The sequence below is a fragment of the Paroedura picta genome, chromosome 1 (assembly GCF_049243985.1).
Source record: "Paroedura picta isolate Pp20150507F chromosome 1, Ppicta_v3.0, whole genome shotgun sequence".
NCBI lineage: Eukaryota > Metazoa > Chordata > Lepidosauria > Squamata > Gekkonidae > Paroedura > Paroedura picta.
In genome coordinates this window covers 148,882,058-148,894,509 of record NC_135369.1, presented here as the reverse complement: position 1 = coordinate 148,894,509, position 12,452 = coordinate 148,882,058, and the positions used below count along the sequence as shown (strand labels likewise).

The 12,452-nt window shown below is 43.8% G+C and overlaps 1 protein-coding gene and 1 long non-coding RNA gene across 7 annotated transcripts in view; one reads left to right on the top strand and one right to left on the bottom strand.

The window, feature by feature from the left end:
* The window catches only part of KHDRBS2 (KH RNA binding domain containing, signal transduction associated 2), a 537,632-nt gene that overhangs the window by 467,427 nt on the left and 57,753 nt on the right, over window positions 1-12,452 (bottom strand). The gene's annotated exons all lie outside the window — the stretch shown is intronic.
* LOC143844482 (uncharacterized) overlaps window positions 1-12,452 on the top strand; it is a 31,280-nt gene that overhangs the window by 10,734 nt on the left and 8,094 nt on the right. For both annotated transcript variants that reach the window (XR_013234004.1, XR_013234003.1), the window contains exons 2-3: window positions 9,809-10,032; window positions 11,134-11,180. This is a non-coding gene — a long non-coding RNA (uncharacterized LOC143844482). The remainder of the gene's footprint in view (window positions 1-9,808; window positions 10,033-11,133; window positions 11,181-12,452) is intronic.

Genomic DNA, 12,452 nt, shown 5'->3' with positions numbered 1-12,452 from the left:
GCACAAGCCCGAGACTGGATTAGGTTCAAGGTTTTGTTTTCAACCTTCAAAACCCTAAACCTTCTGGGACTATTGTACCTTTGATACCACCTCTCCCATTATGTCTCCCAAAGAACAGATTGAACCAGCAAAATCTGCTAAGGATCCCCTGCCCTAAAGAAATCAAATTGGCTTCAACCAGTTGGTTTCTGCCATGGTCTCAACCTAGTGGAATGGTTTGCCTGGTGAGATCAAAACCCTGTGAGACCTTAGGCAGTTCTGTAGGGCCTGCAAGATGGAGCTATTCCACCAGGTCTATGGTTGAGGCCCTAGGATCATCAGAATTTCAGCTGGCCTCCCTGTTTAAACTCACCCACTAAATCAACAAGAAAGATACGACAGTGGACCATGCTGTCTCTCTCCTCTCTCTCTGAATAGGAGAAAACATCCAGCAAATCAATTTTATAAGTTTGGGATATTGAAATTAAAATAATTTTAATGGCAAGGATTTCATTTACATTTTGTAATTTTAAACTGTATGCTTTTATGATGTAACCTAACTTGTGCTTTTGGGGGAATGCATGCTAAAATATATAATAAATAAAATAAATATGCTTAGGCATGCTTAGGTACCTTTGTTATAACAACCCATCCTTATTGGTTCAGGGTCTGTTTGCAAGTGCCACAATAAGCTAAATATGCATACATACATAATACTTTATTATCTTTCACACAGATTAATCTTGTGTAGGGATGGGGGCTTGAATTCTGTCTTATTCTTCACAATCTATGATGCTTTGGTACTCCACTATAACACAGTTTTCATGGATTTCCTGCCATCGGAGGATAGAGTCAGATCAGAAATTGCCTGAAGGTTCTTCTTAAAGGATTACCTTTTCTTCTTTCAATATATGTTTATTTTTTCCAATAAGTCATGGGTATCAGGACTGTATATATTAAGTTGAAGAAACGTATACTAAAAACGAGTTTCAAGAATTCCATATACAGAATCCTTTCATTCTTACCCTATTACCTTAAAGCGGGACCCAGTTATGCACTGCCCCCTTTATATTCTTGTTATGTATTAAGACAGCTGGAATAACAGCATCCTTCTATTGAATGTATCTATTTCCAGAGCTGCCAGCTGGCAAGTTGACTATTCCTGAGGGCCTCCCCTGATGATGTTACTGGTACTGATACATTCCTTCAATTTAAGTGCCACATCACTCATATTTATCTTCACTGACTTGGAAATCTGGACATTTTTTAAAAAAAATGATTCTTTACGATGAGACTATTTCAAAGATGCTTTTGACAGTCTGTTCCTTGTTTAAAATAAACAACTATCAATAACATGCACCTGTCTTTTAAAGGTCCACTAAAGCTGTAACTATTAGACAAATCAACCTAGATGGCCAATGAGTTTTACCACAGTACATTTTCAGACTAGAAAAAGAAAATGCTCAGTGCACGGGAAATAAGAAGGCTGAATCCTAGTGTAACATTATAAGGTTGGTTATTCACCCCTTCTAGGTCACCTACAATATTTTGGTAGCCAACAGGAGAAAATCTGTATGTAAATTGGGAACTTCGCACACTTTTAGTTGAGCTAGCACTGTGAACCTATGTAGCTCAATAACTCAGTCCAACTAGTCTAATATGTAGAAAGTATCCTACTGCTAACATGAAGAAAATAGAGGTTTGAAGCTCTACAGTTGTAATAAAATAGCTGGAACACTGGAAGTGAAATAATGGGAAAATCCAGCCACAGTTAAATCCTTCTAAATGGATTTATTTCAATCGATGATTTTCATCATGGATTTCATGGAAGAGATTTAAGCATCTGTTTAATTCTATCCCTGAAATCAATGGGATTTAACAAGCCATTAACTGTGCGCAGTACTTTTAACCAGACTACCTAACCAAAAATTGTAACAGTGATATTTTTCGCTATTTTGTTCATCTACTGATTAATTTTAAAATATTGTCTCATCATTCCACAATGCCCAGGGTCGCCTACAGAATATAAACATACAGTTTTTAAAAACTACAATAAAACATATCATTTAAAACATTAGTTAAAATTGACCCATTTTTAAGAAATATTAGTTTAAGTGGGTGTGCTTTCAATACAAAAATGTTTATAATTATAGGATTACTTTGTAAAGAATTCAGAATCAATCAAGAGAAAGTGGTAGCTCAGAGGTACAGTAAAATAGCAATGTAATTTATTTCAGACTTATCGCAAATAAACATGAGAAAATGAATTTTTAATAAAGTATGTATCTGGTGCCATCTCTGAAGGGAAAAAAACCTCACAGTAGTTAAATTACACTGTTTGAACTGCTTTCATCTGTTAATCAGAACTGATAAGAAAATCAGGAAGTGATCAAAGGAGTAGATTCAAATTGGGAAACATGCACAAACAGTGTATTAATGGCTTCTGTTCTTTATTATTTAACAGAAGATGATACTGTTAAGATGCTTGGAAGATGCATGCATAATTTATGCAGTAAGATAAAGTGAGCTTTGTTTCAGTCACTAAGTAGACATTTCTTGCTCATCCTTTGATAGTTTTTTTAAAGAAACTTTTTGATGTAAATCGAGTGGGTCTGTATTAAACAGAAGGTTAATTCATCTCGTCTATGCTAGTAGCTAGGGTTTATAGCACAAAAATGCATAATGTACTCAGAATGCATGAGACAATCAGAAATACAATTGGGAACTATGTTTGATCAACAGGGGAAAATACTATTGGAAACCAAGAATGATCCAGCCAAGGCAAACAGGTTAATTTGCAAACCTAAACAGAGTGACAGCCTTCTATATACATTGAAGTCAATGGGGATGTTTAAGTCCTCCTTCCTTTTTTCTTTTGTATGTTCAGGCTAATATAAAAAGGAAAATACTTAATTATATAAGAACTTAAAGGTATCATCCCAAATGAAACATTATATACAATGTATCTATCTCAGTTCTGCAGGACTTGTAAGACAGAGCTCTTTTGCCAGGCATTTGGTTGAGGCCGGGCTAAGAAGATTGGGTCCCTCCCTATATAGGCCCTATCTGTGGGTCATCAGGGCAGGAGTTACCTCCCAAGATGGTAGTTGGGGGCTGTGGGGGGCTACAGCTGTGTGTGCAAAGAAGGGAGGGGAGGATTAGACTAGTTTTATCACCAGTGCATGGGATTGTATATTTTTCTTCTGTTTTATGTGATTTTATCATTTTACTGTAAACCACCTTCCCCTCCCAGCCACAAAGTGCTTGCCTGCAAATCAAAGGTCTTTCCCTGTGCCTGATGCTCAAGATTTTAGGGACTGAACTATTGGGGTATTTAGTTAATATAATAGAGTTTTGCCTTGTCATAGAAGTGTGGTACTGAGTATAAATGCATTTACCAAGAATAAAAAAGGTAAACTTACCTTTATTCAAGTAGATCCAATTTACATTCAGGTTTCAGTCAAAAGAAAAGTGAGAAGTCTAACATAAGGAGTACTTTCCTTATCGCAAATGGCTAGCTTATACAGCATCATGTGTGTGAAAATATGAGGACATTGTTTCTACAGGAGAGACCTGCAGAGACATGGGTCTCCATGGAAGGCTATGCAAAGTTGTAAGAGGACAAAGAGAGGAAGAGTCAGAAGCAGCTCCCTTTTCTGTGCCAGGAATTCAGCCCGACTCACTGCTCATTTAGGATCAGGCTGAATTCCTGCTTCTGGATGGCATCAGTATCCGTCTGGGATGGTTCCAGGCCTGATGTGACTCAGGCCCTCAGTTGGCCCACAGCAAGGGAACATGGATAAATCTGTGTTCCCTTTTTTCCGTGGGCCTCATCAGGGCATATGTCAGGCCTGGGCAGTCCGGAAGGAGGGAAATTGGGCCATCCTAGCCCAGATTCTCCCCATCCTCACTTGCAATACCACATTGTTAAGAATAAAAGAAATGCTCCAAGTGCTCTACTGCATTGCACATTCAGCAGAGCCACCTTGGACATTTTTTCATCTGTAAGAACATGTGATTTCGTAACAGTGCAATCGCACATTCTTACAAATTAAAAATAGGTCCATGCTACCCTGCAGGGTAGCACAATCTTGCCCTCCTGGCTGCCTCATTTGGGAGTACAAATCCAGGGCAGACAGAGTGCAGCAGTCCAAATGCTCCCCCATGCGGGAGCATGAAGACTTGGAGCGACCTGCCCCAAGCCAGAAACCAGGCAGCAGTTTGGTGCCTCCTGTACAATAATGGTCAAAGAGAGGTATACCAAAGGGCTGACATCTATACACACTTAGAGTGATGTAACAGCCCCCAATGTCCAGGCATACTAAGTTGCTCACTCCAACATGAACATAGGACCTTCTGCGTGCAAAGCACATGCTCTGCCACTGCATCACAGACACTCATCCTGATCTGCCTATATTGTTGTTCCAGCCCTGATTATGGTAGCTTGGCCAAAGATATACATGCAGCAGTATTTAAAAATAAATAAGCAACAGAATCTAATAATTTGGCACTGTGGACTTCAAATGCTGCTTACTGCAAATGTGGAGGGTGAGGTAGGAAACGCAATAGAAGTGAATGGCTAAAACTAACCACAGAAAGGGCATCCCCACAAAAAAATATAGTAATGAGTTTTAAGAAATTGCTTGGGGGTTGACTTATAATGGAAATTATCTCTGGTTATCCAGCCCAACCATGTTCCTACAAGCTGCAAGTATTGTAAAACTTAAAACAATTGCAACAATGTTGTAAAAGAAGTCTGAAAGCTAAGCATTATAAATCCAGGGAATTGATAGCTGCAGTTAAAGTTTTAAGCATTCTATAAAACTGCGAACATGTTGAAGGCAGCCTTTACTCTCTGTCATGATGCTGCTCTACAAAATAGCCATTTCAAACACATGTTAGCATGCAGGGCTATCTGATTCGCACCTGCTTCACCATACATAGCAGGAGAGAACAATTCAAATTTTACTCAAAACTGTTGCTCAGTTGAAGTGGTACCAGTCATTGGGGCCATGGTTCAGTGGTAGAGCAGCAGGTTTACATACTAATTCACTCTGGTTTACATACTAAATTAATTGGCACATACAATTAAGTAGGCATTAAGCCAGAGGCAATGTGAAAGACCTCTACCTTTGACCAACAGAGGGGACACAAGTGACTTCAATAGACTAACCATCTGACTCAGTATCTGTCGTCATGAATTACTACAGTTAACTGTATTTGAACCTTTTGGATATGACCATCAAATCTGGGGGGGGGGGACCCAACCCAAATCCTGTAATTCTTCAGACACTTCAATTTAGGTTTTGCTTAAAGGTTGGCAAGGACTATATACAGGATTCATGTTAGGCCCCAAAGAAGGTGCCCAAGAAAACTTTTCAGGGGAAATCACAGTTGCCAGTTCAGAAATTTTAGGGCTATACAGAAGAGATTCTGTGCAACCTAGAAACATCAAAATCCCTGGGAACCTCCCCTAGTTGCTCCACTCTATGTCGTCCAAGTTTCATCCACCCTGTTGTTTTGTTTGGCAAACATTATGACTGAGAGGAGACTATCTGGAAATGTATCTGTTCACGAACCGCCATAATCTGCCACAAACAAATAGAATGTTTGTGCTGGTTGACCTGCCACAAACTTCAGTCTGCAAACCCTGAACCAGCCAAAATTTGTCATAAACTTTCGTTCATGAGCTGCTTTGTGCCCATCCCTAGCTGGGACATGTTCCTCTACTGACTCATTTATTCCTAATATAGAAATATTCCCAATGAAGGTTCGAGTTGAAATCAACTCTGTCTGGGAAGACACTTGAGGAAATTTTGTTTCTTCAGTTATTTTTTTCCAAATTTGTTGTGTAGATCAGTGGTCCCCAACCCCCGGGCCGAGGCCCGGTGCCGGGCTGCGAAGGCCTCGGCGCTGGGCCGCAGCTCCCTCTTCCCGCCCCCCCCCCCACAGCGAGAAGCTCACCAGGCTGCGAGCAAATCGGCCGCCGAAGCGGCCGATCAGCTTGCGGCCCAGCAAGCTTCTTGCTTTGGGAGGGGGCGGGAAGAGAAGCTTGCCGGGCCGCAAGCTAATTGGCCTCTTTGGCTGCCAATTTCCTTGCGGCCTGGAGGGGAGGGGAGGGGCGGGGAGAGGGAGAGGGAGCTGCGGCCGCCGGCATGCCGGCGGCGCAAACGCGCACGTGCAGACTTGACGCGCGTGAGCGTTTGCGTCCGGTGGGGGCGCAAGCAAGCACGGCAAGTCCGCGCATGCGTGTTTGCGCCGGGGCTGCTGCGCACGCGCGGGGCCCCGGGTCACCCTCTCCCCGCACCCCGGCGTAGCAGTCCACAGCATGACAAAGGTTACGGACCACTGGTGTAGATGTTCCTAGAGAACTATTTTGGCTTGAATTTTGTACTCAGCTTTTAGGATATTTTTTTTCTCCAATTGTGAAATGCTGGATTGAAAAACAAAGTTTAGATATAAGGAAACAGTTTTGTACCTTACAGAAATATATTATTTAAAATTGTTTTTGCTTTTTGCCTACTACAGTTTTTTGACTATTTTTTCATCCTTAACATTTGGCAATGAGCTTGTAAGTGAGCCTGCAAGCAAGAATGTTGCTAGGACCACAACCCCATCAATAAATTGAACTTGCTCTTGAAGCAAACTCTGGTGCTGATTGCTGAAGAAAGGAGTGGGTAGGGAGCAGATGAGAGAGGGAGCTAGGGGACCCTGTTGTCTTGGGTTACGGATGGAGTTAGTGTAGTCGTGTTTGGGGAGAGTAGGAAAAACAGCAGTTAAAGGTAAAGGTATCCCCTGTGCAAGCACCGGGTCATGTCTGACCCTTGGGGTGACGCCCTCCAGCGTTTTCATGGCAGACTCAATACGGGGTGGTTTGCCAGTGCCTTCCCCAGTCATGACTGTTTACCCCCCAGCAAGCTGGGTACTCAGTTTACCGACCTCGGAAGGATGGACGGCTGAGTCAACCTTGAGCCGGCTGCTGGGATTGAACTCCCAGCCTCATGGGCAGACAGCTTCAGACAGCATGTCTAGTGCCTTACCACTCTGCACCACAAGAGGCTCTTAAAACAGCAGTTAAAGATGTGTAAAAACACGGTGTGGTTGGGGAGATGGGAAGAAAAAGTTCTGATTAAAGGAGAAACCTGCTTTGTCTTTTCATCAGTCAAAAGAGTCAAACCCTGCTTGGAACCCACCTCCTTGTCACCCAATAAACAGCTCTTGGGTCTGTCTTGCTGTGTCCTGCCTGTTCCTGCATTTTAATGACTATTTCTTCTTTTTCCTTCCCCCCACTACTCTGTTCAGTCTCATCTATACCCCCCTCCTTCTTCCACAAACCAAGTACTGCAGAGCCTGGGTGTGAAACCTGTTTTCATATGCAGCTGAGGTGTCTGAGTAAGCAGAGACAGAGATCTTGGCAGGCAGGGGGTGCTTTTAAAGTGGGAGGGAAGGATAAGTAAGAAATCTGTGAAAGATCAACAGCCTCTGTAGGGGTAGAATATTCTTCAAATTGTTTCTTCTTGCTGTGTCTCCCTGCCTCCCCCATCCCACATTTTTATGAAGAAATTCTGACAACAAGCGAATAGCCAGGTCACAGTACACTGAAGCAATTACTGAACCTACTCAAGGACCGCCTCAGCTACTGCCCCTAAAAATGGATCTCCAAATGTATATTTAACCTCATTTTCTTAGATTCATTTATTCCAGAAAACCTTGAATCCAATTTTGACAACCTCTTCCTCCTTCTGCTTCCCTCCGAGTTCCAGAGGCTGCAGATCCCTGCTGTGTGGGAGCTGCCCCTGCCGGTCCCTGCCCTGGGAGCCTCCAGCCTCCAGCCTGCAGCCTTTCCAGTTCCTGGGGAGAGGAAGACCATCTGCAGAGTTCTTCCACCCCCCACCCCACTCTAGCACTCATTGTATTCCTGAATGCAATGGGCTTGGCCCCTAGTAATGTTATAACTTTATAACACTGACTAGTAAAAGAGCCCATTGTAAACAAAATACAATGGGCGCTAGAATGCGGGGGATAGGGAGGGACAGGGCAGCGCGCGGCAAGGAAGCTCACCTTAGAGAGGGCGGGTGGGCGGCGGCGGCGGGGTATCCTCAGCTGCTCGGTGGGCCTTTGGCGGCCATCTTCTATGCAGGCGGGGTTCTTTTGTAGGTCCGTTTTCGGCTGGCACAGGAGTCCCTGGCGGCGGGGCGCAGGGCGGCTGGCGGGGGCTCCCTGCCTGGCGGGCAGGGAGCCTCCGCCAGCCGCCCTGCGCACCGCCGCCAGGGACTCCCTCGGGCAGCGTCCTGACGGTCGGCGGGCCGTTGGCGGCCATCTTCGATGCAGGCGGGGTTCCTTTGGAGGTCCGTTTTTGGCTGGCACGGGAGTCCCTGGCGGTGGCACGGAGGGCGGCTGGCGGGGGCTCCCTGCCTGGCGGGCAGGGAGCCTCCGCCAGCCGCCCTGCGCGCCGCCGCCAGGGACTCCCTCGGGCGTCAGGCCAGGAGCAACTGCGAGCCGCGCTGCGCGCGGCTCGCAGTTGCTACAGCTAGGACTCAGAGGGACCAATTGGCAGGCGCAAAGCGCCTGCCGATTGGTCCCTCCGATTGTCTGTCATGAGGAAGGGTCCAATCCGGACCCTTCCTCATCCCGGACACAGCCTGCCCCAGGAGGGCTTACTGTTTTATTTAGTCCGTGGCGCCCGTGGCGCCACGGGCGGTGTACAGATGGCGCCCGTGGCGCCACGGGCGGTGTACAGATGTGTAAGACTGCAAGACTTCTTAAAAGAAAAAAAAAAGCTTAGAAACAATGTTGCAATGTGATCACACACACACCTTTAAAAAAAGGCAGATTTTTCTGAATGGGAGGGAGGGGGAGGGGAAAGAGGGGAGGGGAGGGGAGGGAGGATAGCGATGAGGAGAAGGGCATTCTGAAACAACTCAAAATGGTGGGTGCAGGGAAAAACCTGATTGCATGCATTTCTGCATTGGGCAGACCGAATTAGACTCTGCTTAAAATGATGAAATTCGGTTTTCTGGGGGTTCCTTTGCTGTGGGGCAAGTGAGGATGGGATTTGGGATTATGCCTGAAGAAGCATATTTTAGTATAGTAATGGATGAAAAAGTTGACCCTTTAAAAATGCAAACCCAAAAGATATCGCTAGTGCATATCTTATTGTAGCATGTCAGATGGATTTTGGATATTCAGGTTTTTTCCTCATCTAGAATCATAGAGTTGGAAGGGGCCATACAGGCCATCTAGTCCAACCCCCTGCTCTATGCAGGATCAGCCCTAAGCAATCCTAAAGCATCCAAGAAAAGTGTGCATCCAACCTTTGCTTGAAGACTGCCAGTGAGGGGGAGCTCACCACCTCCTTAGGCAGCCTATTCCACTGCTGAACTACTCTGACTGTTAAAAAGTTTTTCCTGATATCTAGCCTATATCGTTGAAGTTTAAACCCATTACTGCGTGTCCTCTCCTCTGCAGCCAACAGAAACAGCATCTTGCCCTCCTCCAAGTGACAACCTTTCAAATACTTAATCTAGGTATATCTAGGTATAATTGGGAAGACAGGAGATAGAGCTGGGAACAGGAAGTGGCTAAGACTGGTGTTGGGAGAAGGGAATAGTGATGAGGGGGGGGGGTCTATAAGGAAACCCTACATCCAGGAACCTATAAATGTGTACAGTTGTACCAAATCTGATGATACAGAAGGTAATTATAGAAAACTACAAATCATCATCAAGGCTGAGAAATGTTACCTAGAAAAAAATAAACAAAAAGGATACATGACCAAGTGGGCTAGATTTAACTGATTTTTAAAGATATTTCTGCCCCCCCCCCTCAGGGTATTACAGAAGACTTCGTTCAAGTTGTTTGGGACTGCACATCAGTGATCCCCTGAAGAACAGATGAAAGCTAGACAGCCAGGGAATACAAAGAGCATGCTTGAAGAGTTTTATTGGGGAAAGTGACAAAGCACTGGAAGAAGCCACTTGACAAGGGAATAAATAAGCAAACATAGACAGAAGGAACCAAAGATGGAAGGAACTGGAGCAAAGTCAAATAGAGGTATTGTGGGAGGGAGTTAATGAATGTAGTGTGTTTCCTGCAGTTTGGGGTTAGAAAGAAATTTGTTTCTTAAAAGCATCACAGGCAAAATATGCCCAATTTAGCCTAAGTTCAAAAAGACTTATGTATTTTTTCCCTGTTATGTCACAGTTGACTTTGCATTGGATCATTATCGCACATAAACTGTGCTGTTAACGTTGACAGCAAATCTCCTTGCCATATTCTTACTTTCCCTCCCATTTCTGAGAGTCCTGCATCAAGGATGCTCTTGCATCCTAGCAAACATAAAATTACAGCAGAGACTATACTCTTCCGCTCTCAATGTGAGACCCTACTAATCGTCTCAGGACATGCTGAGTTAATTATCTCATAAGGTAGAGAAGATTTTACTGTTTAAATTGAAATTAAAAAGCAGAAATTGTGGGCTTTGTTTCATGGAAGCACACTGAGGAAATGGCACCTTGCACTTCAATGGAAGGAACATATCTATTGGCCTCAAGGGATGAACACTTTAATCTATTTCTTGATAGAAGTGAATGAGAGAAGTCACCCAAATGATGAAATGTTATGAACGTTGGTTACCTCAGAGAATAGCTTGCCTCGGGATTCTAGAATTTTCCATAGCTGACTAAAAGCAGCTACTTCCAAATACTGTGAAGGAGGCAATATTTAGAGAAGCTGTTTCCTCCTTTGTTCAGTGGTTCCTGTGGCACATTGCTGAAACTCTGGATGAGTGGGGAAATGAGACCTAAGCAGAATAAGTGCTAAGGGAGAAGTGAAGCATGCTGGGAAACAGTCTGTCACCACCACCAGAATTGCCTCAGCTGCCAAGAACACCATGTCTGCTAGACAATGCTGATGCTTCCCCATCTGCTGTTGTCTCTCTTTCATCTTCCATACCAGTAGGGGGACAACGACATGCTACCCTTGTTTACCAGGCCCTTCCCAAAGCTTGTTGTAAGAGGGTTCTTTTCAAAGCTTTAAAACCGACTTTTGAGACTGAGGTTCCTGTTTTGGCTCAGTCCTTCAGTATGGACGCTTCAACTACAAGGAACTAAAAACTAGCTCAAGTGACAAATGATTTTCATCTTTTGTTGGCAGAATGGAAGTGCAGCAACCTACTTGGATGAACAGTCATTAGACAGATGGTATGTGCAGGTATTTTAATGTACATAGCTGCTAACGAAAGTCTCCCAGAGCAAACATTATCCATCAAGTAAATTGTGTGGCTCTGCCAATGATCCTAGGAGGATATTAATTCCATTAAATCAATTGGTGCTTTGTGATGTATGTAATTCTATGTCCATACGTTTCTTGCCGTTTATAGGGAAATTATGCATTTTTGCTCAGAGAAATGATTTCATTTGGAGTAATGAGACTAAACTGAGGAATGAATAAGTTAGGAACACAATATCCTCCTTTGCAACATCTAGAATGAATAATGTTTGATTCTCAAACAGTAGATTAAGAAGTAGACCGATAATCTGCATTTAGCATCCCAAGTTTTCTTTGCCAGTTTCCTGCATTTTATCTCACCCTGCAGGATAGGAAGACCTAGGTCTCCATCTTTGCAATTTGTTCTCACATCTGTCCTTTGAGGTAGGATTAGTGAAGAGATAGAGACTGGCTGAATGTCATCCAGTGGCTGAATAGGAATCTGAACTCAGATTTCCCTATTCCAAACTGTCATCTGTCAACTACATCCCCATTGTCTTACATACAGCAATGTCTTTCCTTCAGCTACTCAGGGCCCAGGTAGCCACTGACTTTCATTTTTACTCCTGAATCTGTGACATAGTTGCCAATGTATGGTAATGTGCATAGCAAGGTGGGGGTGGGCTGATATCCTTTCCTTCCACAGATTACATTTTTTCCATGTGCTTAGTGTTTATCCAAGTTGACATGACTCATCAGAATATGTTAGCTTTGAAGAAAAATTAATTTGGGGACAAAAGCAATTGTTTTTAATGTCATTAAGCATATCAGAAATGCCCATTTGAATCAGGCCATTGGTTTCTCTGGTCTGGCATCCTATCTCACATGGTAAATAACCAGCTGTCCCAGAGGACCAAGAAACAGGACAGAGAAGCCAACTCCCCCCTCCCCCCCCAATATGCCTTCCCACCACTGACATTCAGAGATTGATTGCCCCTGGATTTTGGAGAAGTGTCGATCACTTTCCCTCATTATTCCCCTGTCACCTTGGAGAAGTCATTCAGTGCCAGATCGTTCCCCACTCCCCCACACAAATGATCTTAATAAGAGAACAACAAAGGCTATGATTAACATTCATTAAAATCTCATGTGTAAGCCACATTAGAAGAAATGAAGTAGTAATTAACCTATAAACTTTTGCTGATTGTTGTATCCAGCTATTAGTGCTTAATGAGGATAGGCAGCGCCAGGTCAAAAAGCTTATA